Raw genomic sequence first — 14875 nt, 5'->3', positions numbered from 1 at the left:
GAGAAAATTATTGGTCTCTTTTCTTTGACAGATAACCGAATCAAAACATCATAATTTCTGACGGATCACTCATGGTTCTTTTAACTTATTAAAATGTTTCATGACAATATCCGTTAGTAATTCTCCAACAACTGTGCCCATAAAATTTATTTGATGTTTTGAGCCGAATCAAAACATCAAAAATTTTGGCTTCTAGCTTTTCAAGAGTTTTGGTCTTTGGAATCACAGTTGGGGGCCTCATGTCAGCTTTAACATTCTTTGTGACTTTGAGATCCTACCTTGCAACACTTTCTATCTGAGCTTTGATCCGTACAGCACTTAATCCTCTTTGATCTTATTTAAATTTTTAATTCTTTCTGCAATGTCAACATCACCAACATTTATCTCCTTCTGTTTCTCAATCATGGCCCGGGCTCTAGCATCATCAGCTCTTTTCTTGGCAGCTGCAACTCTATCATTAATGATGTTTGGTGAGAATGTTAAGTATATGGGTAAGCTCCTTTTGTGAGGAGGCCATCGGTATATTCAGGTTTAAGTAGGGGTGCAAACGAGCCGAATAGCTCGCGAGCTACTCGAGATCAGCTCGATAAAAAGCTCGAACGAGCCGAGCCTTATTGAGCTTGAGCTCTAGCCCGAGATTGAAACTAGGATTGATTAGATATCGAGCCCGAGCTCGAGCCTTGTATGTGCAGCTCGTTTAGGCTCGACGAGCCGTATCGAGCTTACTATACTTTAGGGTTTAAATTATGTATGACTTTTTGGATGATCTAGATGTTCTTTTTTAATTGAGTTCTCAAACTATCGAGTCGAGCTTGAGCCGAGCCTAGCCTAGCCTTGACTCATTAACCGCCAAAAAGGAGCTCGAGTCGAGCTTTAGTGTCACACCCCAACCGATGGCGGAAACATCGGGGTATGGCACTGAGCGAAACAGATTGTCCAAGAGATTCCATAACAACTATAATTACCAAATATTTAATCATTACATCCCATACCGTAACATATAAAGTAACACAGTTATTACAGACAATTTGTTCTCAAAGACAGATCATAGTTTCGAAAACTCATAAATTGTTTAATTGGTTTCTAGACCTCCTAACTTTATTCTTGAACAACAAGCATAGCATAAGCATCCTAAACACCTGTTACATACGTTAAAGAGAAGTGAATACACATAGTGTGAAGGTGAATATACAAGTTTAAAAGTATAATAGATAGCGAAAGCGGTTTACGCATAACCAGCATGTAACATGTTGAAAAGTGAAGCTAGCAAGTTATCGACAATGAAATATGCACAGACATGACTGCGAGTTGTAGAATGCGCAGCACATATCACCATTATGACACGTGAAGTAAAACCCTTAACAACCCCTGTCCACGACAGGTGCTGAGTCCAAACTATAGTACTATCGTTGCTAAGGTGTCAGACAACAATCACTGTGTAAACATAATATATAAGCATTCATCGAGTAATACGTATAACATGCAGTAACGGTTAGCGTATAAAATTGTTTGCGTTTTGTGTCGATTGTGATTTGAAATAGGTAACGTATGTAACACCCAAAAGTGCGTAAATCTAAAAGGGTTCGAGTATACTCACAGATCATGTTAAATGAATAACACAGTCTTGGATTGAAGGGAGCGCTGGAGAGTTAGCCTGATTAAAGAACGATAGCATAAGCGATGAACAGTTGGTTAAACGGTGGCGAGGGAACCGAGTGACGGATAGTGATCCGATCGGATGATAATCTGGACGGATGACCATTCGGTCGGATATTCATTCGTTTGGGGTAGATGTGTTTGTGTATGATGTGACTTTGAAGTTTTCGTTGTAGCATTTTAAAAAGAGAGAAGTATCTCTACCTTTCAGGTCTTCCGGTCGAACGGTCATCCAGACGGATGGTCGTTCGCTCTGATGGCGATCCGTCCAAGTGAGACATTTCACTGATACAAGTCTCTTGATAGAATAGTCATTCGATTGGATGGTCATCCGATCGGACAACTATTCGTTGGAAAGTGAGATTTTTGAAGTTTTTGTAAAATTAGTTTAAGTGTTGAAAAGCTTGAGTCATCCGTTCGGATTGTCGTTCGATCGGATGGCGATCCGATCGGAAGGCAATCCGCTTGGCAACCTGTTCGTTTGTAAAACTTGTAAAAATTTGTCAAGATAAAAGGTTATGGTTGAACCGAGGCGATATGACAACGTGTTTAAACAATGGAAACTCCATCAAGTCCAAGTCATCCGATCGATGGGAATCACCCAGTCCGATCAGTTAACTGTTCTTTACGGCACTTCATGTTCAACCCGTTAAGTCGGTCATCTCTTAGATAGTAATCCGTTTTCAGACCGACACTTCACTGGAGAGTGAGTAGAAGGCTTGAACGAGCTCAGATTCTATCGGTTTTATGTGGAAAGTTGAGAATGTTGAAGAAAAGTTTGAAACACTTCGGTTAAGCTTAGATTTAGGTGAGTAGAAGGCCTGAACGAGCTCAGATTCTATCAGTTTTATGTGGAAAGTTGAGAATGTTGATGAAAAGTTTGAAACACTTCGGTTAAGCTTAGATTTAAGTGAAATCAGTGTTTAAAGGTTGTGGAAATCCTTTGGATCTGAGTTGTTCTTGGTGGAATGAGGTCACACTGTAGAAGGCCTGAACGAGCTCAGATTCTATCAGTTTTATGTGGAAAGTTGAGAATGTTGATGAAAAGTTTGAAACACTTCGGTTAAGCTTAGATTTAGGTGAAATCAGTGTTTAAAGGTTGTGGAAATCCTTTGGATCTGAGTTGTTCTCCGTCGCTAATTTTTCCATTCACCGTGAAATCGAACAGTTTCTTCGTAGATTCCGTTCGGTTACAAAGCTGGTTGAGGATTACGAGTGTTCTAGACTCGTTCAAGGCATGCTTGTTTGTGCGATTTACAAAAATAAGGATGCATTCCATGGTAAACGATGCAGCTGATGAAACCGAAGCTGTTATTTCTGTTGTTCAGTACTTCCGAGACGATTCAAGTGAGTCATATGAAGCAAGTGTCTGTCTATTCAGTTGAGAGGAATCATTGCATTACGTCCCCGTTGAACACAAGTGGTTGAAATGATGGAACCCTTGATTTTAAAAACATTTTTTAGAAATTTATAGTTCAATACGCATCGTATAGGCCTATACGATACGTATTCTTCGATGAATTTACTGAAATACCCCTGTTTTTCTGATAAATTCAGGGGTATTTTTGAGAAAATTGAAAGTTTGATACGCATCGTATAGGCCTATACGATATGTATTAAGTTGATATACGATACGACATAGGCCTATACGATCGTATATGGCATTATTTCAAATTTAGTTTTATCGTGTTTTCCTCGGTTCAACGCGTATACGTCTCATTTTTTGCCGAACTTTTGCATATTTTGTCATTTTATGACGTATAACATAAGTCGTTTCGGTGCCGTTCGGTTGCGTGCGAATATCATGATTACGTACAGTTTTGTTTGAAATCCACTTGTACTCCATAGTGTCGTGTTATATGTATACGTGTGTGGAAATACCGTTAGTTGCGTACTTTGCTTATTTTGACGTATTCTAACATATTGTTGCGTATTTAATAGTATTTTTGACGTATTTGAGCGTATTCTAACTATTTTAGCTTATTTTAACCTATTTTAGGGTATTTTTAGCGTATTTTTACGAGGGGAAAGAGAGGAGGAAAGACGGTGTAGTGATTCGATCGGAGGGCCTTCCGATCGGATGGCCATCCGATCGGATGGTCATCCGGACGGATGACCATTCGATTGAATGGTCCTTCGATTGGATGGTTTGTGCGAGTTGGTTTTCGACTTTTGCTTCGTGCGTTTAGCGTTGCGATGCGTTTAAGCGAGTGTCGATTAGGCGATGCGATAGTTTTAAATAATAGTTACACAAATAACATAACTAACATACAACAACATAATTAACCTTGCGTTTCCTATTTGCAATGAGATTGCGTTGTGACAGAGTTGCGATTATTCACCACAAAACATATAAATAACATGCACAAGTAACACATAGTAACACACACATGTAAAATAATATCCAGAAGATGCGATTCGGGTTGCGATGCGATAGCGATGAGATTAGCGTTAAGTAGATAGCGTTTAACTGCGATTTATTGCATTTACTCCACATAATACAACTAAACTAACATAAATTATAGTATCGATTGACAAGTCAAAGGGGACAAGTAATAATTTAGCAAGGAATGGCAGATCAAATTAGCAATCTTTTCTTCCTTTGACTTCAAAAAGTCGGTTTGTTACATTTAGCTTGTTTTAACTCGCGCCATAGATGCTTAGATTGAGCTTATGAGCCGAGCTCGAGTTTTAAGTTTTACTAACGAGCCGAGCTCGAGCCCAAAATCCAAGGCTCTAATCGAGTCAGGCTCGAGCTCGGGCTTCAGAAAGTTGTAACGAGCCTAGCTCGATTAAGGTAAGGCTCTAGCTCGGCTCGGCTCGTTTGCACCCCTAGGTTTAAGCTAGGCTTTAGCTTGTGGCATTTTGCTAACCAACTCCCTGAGTTTAGAGACCACAACACCCATCTATTTCGTCAGTTCCTAGTTCCTGAAACTCCTGTGCTTGGGCATCATCCAAATTAATAAATTAATGGACTAATATGCTCCCCCTAAATACTTGAATGCACTTTTCAGAACAAGGTTCTAATAGTATTTCCGGGTATATATCAACATGCTGAGAAGGTCCAGCAGTTGTTGATCCAGCATGTGGAATAATGCAAAAACCAATAGGAGTGTTGGAACCCGAAGGTTTATTCATGTAGGTTATTAAAGTTTAGGGGTTGATCTTGTAATTACTTAGTTCTTATGTTTTGGGTTAATCAATGTGGTTTGGGCTAGTTATTAGAGATGTCGCATGGGCTTAGTATATCGGCCCTGTTTGTTTTGTATTTAATCAACTTTAACCTCATTGTGTGAGGTTGTTGATTGAGTTTAGAGTTGGGGCGACATCAAGCATAGGAACCGAGTTCCTCACGAGTCTTGTATCAGTCTTTGGCAATCATTGAATGCAAGATTTCGGTTTGTTCTTTATTCATTGTTTATATTTTGATCTTTATATTTATTCTTGAATCACCTATTGATTGGTTTCCGCACAATCAATAGTTTGTTTGATATCATTGAGAGATCCTCACGGGTTTTACAATTGGTATCAGAGCCATTGAAGCCATTGAAGGGCTCGGTTTTGATATCATTCGGATTCAAGAATTTTATATGTTACTGATCTGTTTTGTTGAGTGTTTTGCAGCAATATATTTCATCTGTTCTTGACAAAATCATCGAAATAATACTGATTTTGGTTTGTTGATTTCTGAAAAAGGTGTTTGCTGAATTTACGGGAAATCGGTGGTCAACAGATTCAAAGATTACAATATCTTTGAATTTTGGAATTGCTGAAAAGTCGGGATTGCGAGTAAACAGATCTTATCATTTATTGTTTTGCAGGTTACGACTCGCATCCATCCCGTTGCGGCTCATCACGTTCTGATTACGACTCGCAATCATCACGGTTTCGGCTCATCTTGTTTCAGTTGCGACTCGCAACCATCAGTTCAGACTTCACTCGCAACCAAGGCTGTTACAACTCGCAACCTTTGTTTCGGCTCATTCTGTTTTTGTTACGACTCGCAACCTCTTCAGTTACGACTCGCAACTGCAGTAGACTTGACTCGCAACCTCAGCTGTTACGACTCGCAACGACACTGTTTTACGGACTGTTGGACTGTTGACTTTTGGACTTAATAAACTTAATTAATTAATTAACTGATTAATTAACCATGTCATCGAACAACAGTGAACTGTCTGCCCTTAATCAACAACAAGAATTGGACTCAAAGCTTGGAACTACAACACGCATTCCAAGGTTAACTGATGCTAATGACTTTCCTGAGTGGAAGTGGCGCTTTGAACAGCACCTGAAGGTTAAGGATTACAAGTTATGGCGCAGCATCTTGAGAGGACCTAGGGAGATTATGATGGAAAGCCCCACAGAACCAGATGTCAAAATAAAGAAGCCTCGAGATCAGTACACTGAAGATGATGTGCTCATCGTTGAAGAAGATGATCGAGCTCTTTCCTACTTAACCATGGGCTTGGGTCCTAATATTGCTATTGGTTTTCGCACCTGCAAATCTGCCAAAGAATTATGGGATTCTCTAGTCGAAGTGTATGAAGGAAACGAAGATATGAAAGAGAGCCGAAGGAATTTGCTGCAACAAAACTTCAACAATTTCAACCATATTTATGGTGAAACGGTAGACAATCAGATTCAGAGGTTTGTCAAGCTGGTGACTCAAATGCAAATGGAAGAAATTCATACTACAAACGCATCCACCAACAGACAAGTCCTTAATGCACTGCCCAAGAGTTGGGATCATCATGTAGCCATGATCAAGAAAACCAAAGACCTTGCAAGATGTACCCTGTCAGAGATGATCTCACATATCAAAGCTTGTGAGTTGGATGATAAGCAGAGAGAGACTAACTACAAGAATAGCATGCTGGCTGCAGGTTTCTCAATTGCTCCCACCACATCTAGCGACAGTAACACAGCTCTTTTGTCTCAAGGAGGATTCCAAATGTTTCGCAATACAACATCTGCTAAACCTGCTCCCACTTCAGCAAATGTCTACAGCTCAGGGTCCTCTACTCAAGCTTCTCCTACAAGTGCTGGAAAGGCTTCTGCTGCACCTTCTGCCTCCGTTGCGAGCAATGAAATGGTTGCCTTTTTCACGAAACAGTCAAAGGAAAATCTTGAAATAGCAGCTTCCGTCATAAATTGTTTGAATGCTTTTACTTCAGGAAACCTGGGTCCTCCTAAGTTTTCCATGGATGATTTGGATCAAATTCATCCAGAAGATGTGGAAGAAATGGATATAACTTGGCAGATGGCCATGGCAGCTTTTAGAGCTAAAAACTTTGTGAGGAAAACAGGGAAAAACAAATGGCAAGGTCTTACGTTTTCGGGCCCCGCAAAAATGCCATTTGAGTTTCGTTGCTATAACTGTCATGAACAGGGCCACTTGGCTAGAAATTGTACTAAACCCAAGGTGAATGGTGAACAAACTCCAGCGCAGCCTGCTGCTCCTGTGACGCCCAATCGAGAAAGAGCTCTTGTGACTGCCTCTGGTGTGCCTGCTGATAATGTCAACAGTGGAAGCCCACAACCAATGGGATTGGCCCAAGCTTTGGTGGTTCAGCCTGATTCGCCCTTTGACTGGAATTCAGAGATCGAAAGACTTCACATCTCAGCTCCTGAAAATCAAGCCAACTCAAGCAATATCGCTTTCATGGCCAGCGACGATCCATATCCAGTAAATGCTGATGTGAAGGTGGCTCATGAGGAGGAGGAGTCGTCAGCTGAAAACTTTGCCTTCATGACTCAAATCCTGTCAGCACCTGTCAAAGGTCTCACGAAAGATGAGGTAATTTCTGTTTTCTGCACTCCTGAATGTAGAGAACGAGTTGAGGCCTATAGAATCCACAACGCTGAGCTAATCGAAGACTATAATGAAATTAAACGGAAAAATTTCACTTTAACGAAAAACGAAAAACTTTTCAAAGAGAAAATCGAAGCTCAGCGTAAGGACATCGTCCAACTCAAGGACGATGTTAGTGTAGCTACGGCCCAACTCATCATAGTCAAAGAAAAACTGTGTGAGGTGACTAAAGAACTGGAGAATGTCAGGGATAAATACCAAATTAATCAGTTAAACATTAAAAAATTTGATTCCTCCAGTAAATTAGTCAAAAATCTGTGTGATCAACAATTGGCTTATTCTAAACAGAAAGGGTCGGGATTGGGTTATAATCAGACTCCTCCTCCGTACAATAACAATTACACATACTTGCCTATGACCGAGGAGGAGATGCTGAATGAAAATAAAATGACATACGGACCCAAAAATAATAAGCCCTCAGTGAATGTCGAAGGTCCCAAAAATAGTAAGTCCTCAATTAATGTTAAATTTGCTGAAGAGCAGGTAAAACCAGAGACGTGTTTTGTATCAAAGGGTACTTTTGATCCTAACAGTTCTTCGTCATGTGCAGATAAAGTACCTGAAGTGATATGGGGAGATTTGTTTGGAAGTGAACAAGTTTTAGACTCTGATTCTTCTAAAACTTCTTTTGATAATACTAATTCTGGTTGTGTGTTTGGACAAGCGTTTTTGAACTCATTTCATAGTTATGTTTCGTCTTCTTTTGGGCCTGATGTTTTGGGCAAAACAGTAAATGCTTGTGATGAACCTTTTGAAAAAGCTTGTGATGAACCTTTTGAAAATGCGTGTGATGATGATTGTTTTACAACTGCTGAAAATTGTGATTTTGATGTTTCTGATTCTCAAGGTGAAAATAGTGTGACCAATGATGTTCCTCAGGACACTTTCAGTGAAACCATTGAAAAAGCTTCACAAGAGAATCAATCAGACACTGATTTTTCGTGTGAATCAAATTCAGTGGACGTTTCTACTGATGAATCTGGTGGGACCTCTTTGGATGGCAACGATAAACAGGGATCATTATTTGGTAATGACGTCTCAGCCTCAATTGAGACTGAAACTAACAATGATCTGCAAAACGAGAAAGAAGTCATTTTCAATGAAAATTTGAAAGAAACTTTTTGTGAAGAAAATTTTAAACCAACATCTGAAACACCAGCTCAAAATGATTTTCATGAAACAATGAGAAATGATAACTCTACTTTTTCAGATTCTCATGCTTGTGCCAGTGCTAGTTCTGATCCTCAGGTATCTACACGCTCAGGGAAGGCACAAGAAAGTCAATCAAAACAGAACAAGCAAGCTCCATCTTCAAGACCCAAAAGACCCGCAGCCACTGTGAATCGTCAAAACTCTTCCACAGTGAAACGACAAACGTGTTTCAACTGTGGGATAGCCGGGCACATTGCCAGAAACTGTGTTTCTGTGTCTTCCTCTGTGCAGTCTAAAAATCAACATGCACAACATCAGAAAGTCAAACCAAATCGATTTGGTCCTTCTAAGTCAATGACGACTCATAAGTCTAAGACAATGAAGAACGACTATCGTAGGGTCAGGCCTTCTGATCAAGATTGGAATGCAGCCAAACGTAGACATAAAAATCAGCAATTTCATTTTTCAGAAAACAGATTTAAGGCATTTGGTAATTATGCTAACAACTGGTCTAAACAATATTGGAAACCTAAATCTAGAGCTATGCATTCCAACTTGCCTCATACACTTCATAAAAATTCTGCCAATGAGAATTCATCAAAGTTTTTAAATAAAGACAATCTGGTATGGCAGAGGGTAACTTACATCGATGCAAAGGGACTACCCAGATCCACTATGGGCTGGGTACCTAAATCTAACTAATCCCGCTAATCGTGCAGGAACAGCTGTGGAGGACTACCGTGCGCCTCTGGTACATGGATAGTGGCTGTTCCAGGCACATGACAGGAGACTTATCCCAACTTGCAAACGTCAAAGAATTTAATGGAGGATATGTCTCATTTGCGGGAGGTGAATCTGGCAGAATCACATTGAAAGGAACTGTTCAAAACGGTGTTCTCAGCTTTGAAAATGTCAATTATGTTCCAGAACTGAAACACAATCTGTTAAGTATTTCGCAGATTTGTGATCGAGGGAATTCAGTTCATTTCACGAAGAAGGGATGTCATGTTCTTAAGCCTGGGATTGTTATTCCAGAAGACTGGTTCTTGATGACAGCTGAAAGAAAGGGAAATGCTTACGTCATTGATATGAACAAGAAACCGTGTGAAGAGATCACTTGTCTATTTTCAAAGATTTCAGAGCATGATGGTCTGCTGTGGCATCGTCGACTCGGCCATGTGAATATGAAAAATCTGAACCGTCTAGCTAAAGGTCAACTGGTACGTGATCTTCCGATCAAGGACTTCATGTTGGTGGAAAAATGTGTTGCTTGTGCGAAAGGGAAAGCTCATCGAAAACCTCATAAGACTAAACCAGCGCCCTCGACAAAAGCTGTACTCGAGCTACTTCACATGGATCTTTTTGGTCCAGTAAATGTGCTGAGCATTGGGAAGAAAGCTTACTGTTTGGTAATCGTCGATGATTACTCTCGCTACACTTGGGTGTATTTTCTCAGTCACAAAAATGAAACTGCTGTCTTGGTAAAACAATTCATCACTTTGGCTGAAAATCAAGCGAGCACTAAGGTGAAGGTTATTCGATCAGACAATGGGACAGAATTCAAGAACGTGACTTTAGATACTTTCTGTGTTGATAAGGAAATCGATCGTCAGTTCAGTGCGCCTCGAACTCCACAACAAAATGGAGTGGCTGAAAGAAGGAATCGTACTCTCATTGAAGCTGCGCGTACTATGCTGGCTGATTCAAAGCTTCCTAGCTTCTTTTGGGCCGAGGCTGTTAGCACGGCTTGTTATATCCAGAATCATGCTTTAGTAAACAAACGTCACATGAAAACCCCTTATGAGATTCTGGAAGGACGTAAACCTTCGGTTTCACACTTTCGCATCTTTGGTTGTCCATGTGTATTATTACTAATGGACTCCAACGAAAAGTTTGAAGTCAAAGGTGACGAATGTTACTTTGTTGGATATGCTAAAGGCTCTGCTTATAGGGTATACAACAAAGTAACTAAAAAGGTCGTCGAGTCGTGCAACATTGAGTGGCTTGAAGAGAATGCTATGGACGTTAGAGTTGGTCCAGATTGGTTATATGATTATTCTGCTCTGTTTAAATCATTTAACATTTTGTCAAGTGATGTTTCAGTTGCAGGTGTGTCTATTCCCAAACAACCATTGTCGTTTGAAGATACGGAAGACGAAGCACAGATGCAAGACAACGTGAGGCATCATACTGTTGATCCACCGGGAATGGTGTTTACGCAACATCCTACACCGACTCCGATGGTCAATCGATCCCCTGAGGGTGCATCAACTAGTGACTCTGCATTGTTTCCTGAACCAATTCCTGAGGATTGTACTGTCACTTCTCCTGTAGTTCACACTACTACCGCACCTAATGAGGGGGAGTCTAGCAACACCACCACTGAAGAGGAGAGTGTACCTGATTTGGCCATACCTACGAGCGTCCAACGCAATCACCCAATCGAAAATGTGATTGGTCCTGTAAATGCAAGAATTTTGACCAGGAGTCAATCAGGAACCATTAACACTTGCTTATATTCTTGTTATCTTTCTCAAATCGAACCTAAAACCATTGACATAGCTTTGCAGGAACCTGGCTGGGTAGATGCTATGCATGAAGAGCTGAACCAGTTTGAAAAACTTGGAGTATGGAAACTCGTCAAGTTGCCAGCAGGGAAACGTAAGCTTGGAACTAGATGGGTATTTCGAAACAAGCAGGATTCTGCAGGTGTCATCGTTCGAAACAAAGCAAGGCTGGTGGTTCAGGTATTTAGACAAATTGAAGGACTGGATTATGATGAAGTATATGCTCTGGTTGCACGACTTGAAGCCATCCGGATCTTTTTGGCTTACGCGTCATACATGGGATTCACTGTTTATCAGATGGATGTCAAGACCGCGTTTCTCTATGGAGATGTGAAGGAGGAAATTTTTGTCGAGCAGCCGCCAGGGTTTGTGCATCCAGATCATCCTGAGTACGCTTACAAGCTAGACAAGGCGCTGTACGGGTTACACCAGGCTCCTCGAGCTTGGTATGCCACACTAACAGAGCATCTGTTGGCTCATGGGTACACGCGTGGCACCATAGACCAGACTCTGTTCATCAAGAAAGTAGGACGTGATCAAATCTTGGTTCAAATCTACGTTGATGATATCATTTTCGGATCTACAAACGAAGATCTTTGCAAGGAATTCGAGAGAGTTATGAAAAAGAAGTTTGAAATGAGTGCTCTGGGGGAGATGACACTGTTTTTGGGTCTACAAGTCAAGCAGAGTTTGCAAGGAATTCTTATTCATCAAGGGAAGTATGTGGATGATGTGCTGGCAAAGTTCAAATTCACGGACGCAAAGCCTGCTGAAACACCTATGGCAGAGAGACCATTATTGACTGAAGACGAAGAAGGAGAGTCTGTCGATCAACGTCAATATAGGTCCATGATCGGGTCATTGATGTATCTCACAGCTAGTCGTCCGGACATCATGTTCGCTGTTTGCAATTGTGCACGTTATCAGGCTAATCCTAAAACTTCTCATCTTACTGCTGTTAAACGGATCTTTCGGTATCTTAAAGGCCGACCTCGGTTTGGCCTGTGGTATCCGAGGGATTCCAATTTTGACTTGTTTGCTTTCTCTGACAGCAATTTTGGAGGTAGTGACAGTGACAGGAAATCTACATCTGCGGGATGTCAATTTTTGGGTGATCGGCTCATTTCTTGGCAGTGCAAGAAACAACAAACAGTGGCGATATCCACAGCTGAAGCTGAGTATGTTGCTGCTTCTGCTTCTTGCTCTCAAGTGGGGTGGATGCAACATCAATTGCAGGATTATGGTTTGACTTATCTTAACACTACTATTTACTGCGATAATGATGCTGCAATACAAATTGTTCGAAATCCTGTTTTCCACTCCAAAACCAAGCACATTGATATTAAAGTTCATTTCATTCGAGACTGTTTTGACAGAGGTCTTATTACTCTTGAACAAATCGACACAGATGCAAATGCTGCCGATTTGTTCACCAAACCTGCCAGCAGCTCGAAATTCAGAGTGCTTGTGGATTTTCTAAAAATGATCCGTTTTACTGTTTGAGCATGTTTTTGTTTTTCGTAGGTAAATTTGTTCATAAAGTTTTCTATTCTTAGGTAGTTTTTATTTCTGCACAAATTTAGGGGGAGAAAAATCGAAAAATACAAAAACATTAAAAAATTGAAAAAAAATACAAAAAGAGGTTTAAAAGGAAGTGTGGCTGGACTGGGAAATGAAATGAATTTTCACTTTATGGTCGAGGGCTGACTCATGTAAGACCAGTATCGAAATAATTTGACTCTAGTATGATGTGTTGGTAGGCTCTATCCTTAAGATTGGAAACATTAGCTGTTTCTGTTCAGAACTAAACTAGTACATGACCTCAGAAAAGAAAATCACTTGGAATTAGCTCATGTCTATTTGAATGTCTGTATGTTTTTCCCGATACACACAATTTTGATCTGATTCTGAAATCTTATCTGAAAAAGTCGTGTACCTCCTCTGCTGCATCCAGATACATGCTGACCTGGAGGTGCTAGGCAACTACAGCTTCTGCTGCATCCAGATACATGCTGACCTAGCTGTACGTTGTCGATCTGTAGATCAATTAACACCCGAAAGAGGCCCTCAAGTGCCCAAAAGAAACCCAATAAACCTATATCAAATTGAGAAAACTCATTTGATCTGTATATTATACCATCTCTGCATAAGATCTATTCTGTTCTCTTCTCAACCTATTCCCAGTTAAGATTTCAGAAATTTGGATTGGACTTGTGAAATATGTGGTAGGGAAACTGCTTGCATGATAGAGTGAGCTGTGCATAATTCCAGGATTTGATTAGTATTTGTTTGGGTGTTCATTATTAAAAATATCAAAACATGATAAAATGAGATACAGGCAGTTATATGGAAAAGGTCTAGGGAGATGAGTTTAAGAGGACAAATATACTGGCAATCGTCTAGATCATCCTGTAGTAGATCAGTGTTGATAAGTGAAGTCAAGCCCGAAACCTTGTGATTTGATCCCTGAGTATCTATGCAAATTTCCTGATTTTATTTTGTAAATAATAGATTATTATTTAATTTTGTTTTTAGGTTTTATTTTGCAAACATTGCTCAAGAGGTTTAATGGCTAATTTTTATTAAATCAGATTTTTAAAGGGTTTAAAAATAAATAATAAATCTGTTTTGAGCCCAAGTCCATAAGGCCCAAGCCCATAAGACATGGGCCCATGAAAACAGTTGAGTATAAAAGGTGATTACGAGTCAGAATCCTTATTCACTCGCAATCTGATCTCATATCTCTCTCAAGATTCCGGCAATTATCATCAATTCCGACTGGTTTCCGATTGCGACTCGCAATCTGATTTGATATTCATCAAGGTACAATGACGTAATCATTCAAGTTTTGCAGGAAAGTTTGAATATTTGTTGAAGATTCCGATGAATTTTTGAAGATTCCGATGAATTTTTGAAGATTCCGATGAGGATATGAAGTTTCAGATGATGTTTCCGATGAACTTTTGACTCGCAATCAAAACATTTAAGACTCGAAACCAACGGTTACGAGTCGCAACATCAAGATTGCGACTCATGGTTGCGACTCAAATTGTTTGTTGCGACTCATGGTTGCGACTCAAATTGTTTGTTGCGACTCATGATTGCGACTCGTAATCTGCTGGTTGCGACTCAATTTTGCTGGTTGCGACTCATTGTTTCGAGTGAACAGTGACAGTGTTTGTTTTGATTTTCATTTTTATCACTGTTATATCTGTATTTGGAAACTTATATGATTTGTGTTATGTGCAGAAAAATGGATTTAAAGTTTATATCTTCTCATAATCAAGTTGGATATTTAGCACCTCCACCAGTGAAGCACAAGCAGCTGTATACATCGTTGATCAAAGGCCTAAATACATGCAGGATTGTTCATGCTCTACGTGAGAATCCAGTTGTTTATGAAAGCCTTATTCAAGATTTTTGGAAGACTGCTAAAGTTGAAATCGTTGAAGGAAAGGGAGCTATAGTTGCAGAGATCGACGAGACGAAAGTTATAGTGACTGAGCAGATTATTAGAGATGTGTTGAAGTTTAATGATCAGGAAACAGATCCTATCGAACTTGCTGCTGGAACCATTGAAGCAATTTTGCCTCGTTTGAGTTATGAAGGAAAGTTTCCTCCCCTG

The sequence above is a fragment of the Helianthus annuus genome, chromosome 16 (genome assembly GCF_002127325.2).
Source record: "Helianthus annuus cultivar XRQ/B chromosome 16, HanXRQr2.0-SUNRISE, whole genome shotgun sequence".
Lineage (NCBI taxonomy): Eukaryota > Viridiplantae > Streptophyta > Magnoliopsida > Asterales > Asteraceae > Helianthus > Helianthus annuus.
Note: the sequence above shows the minus strand (reverse complement) of the source record.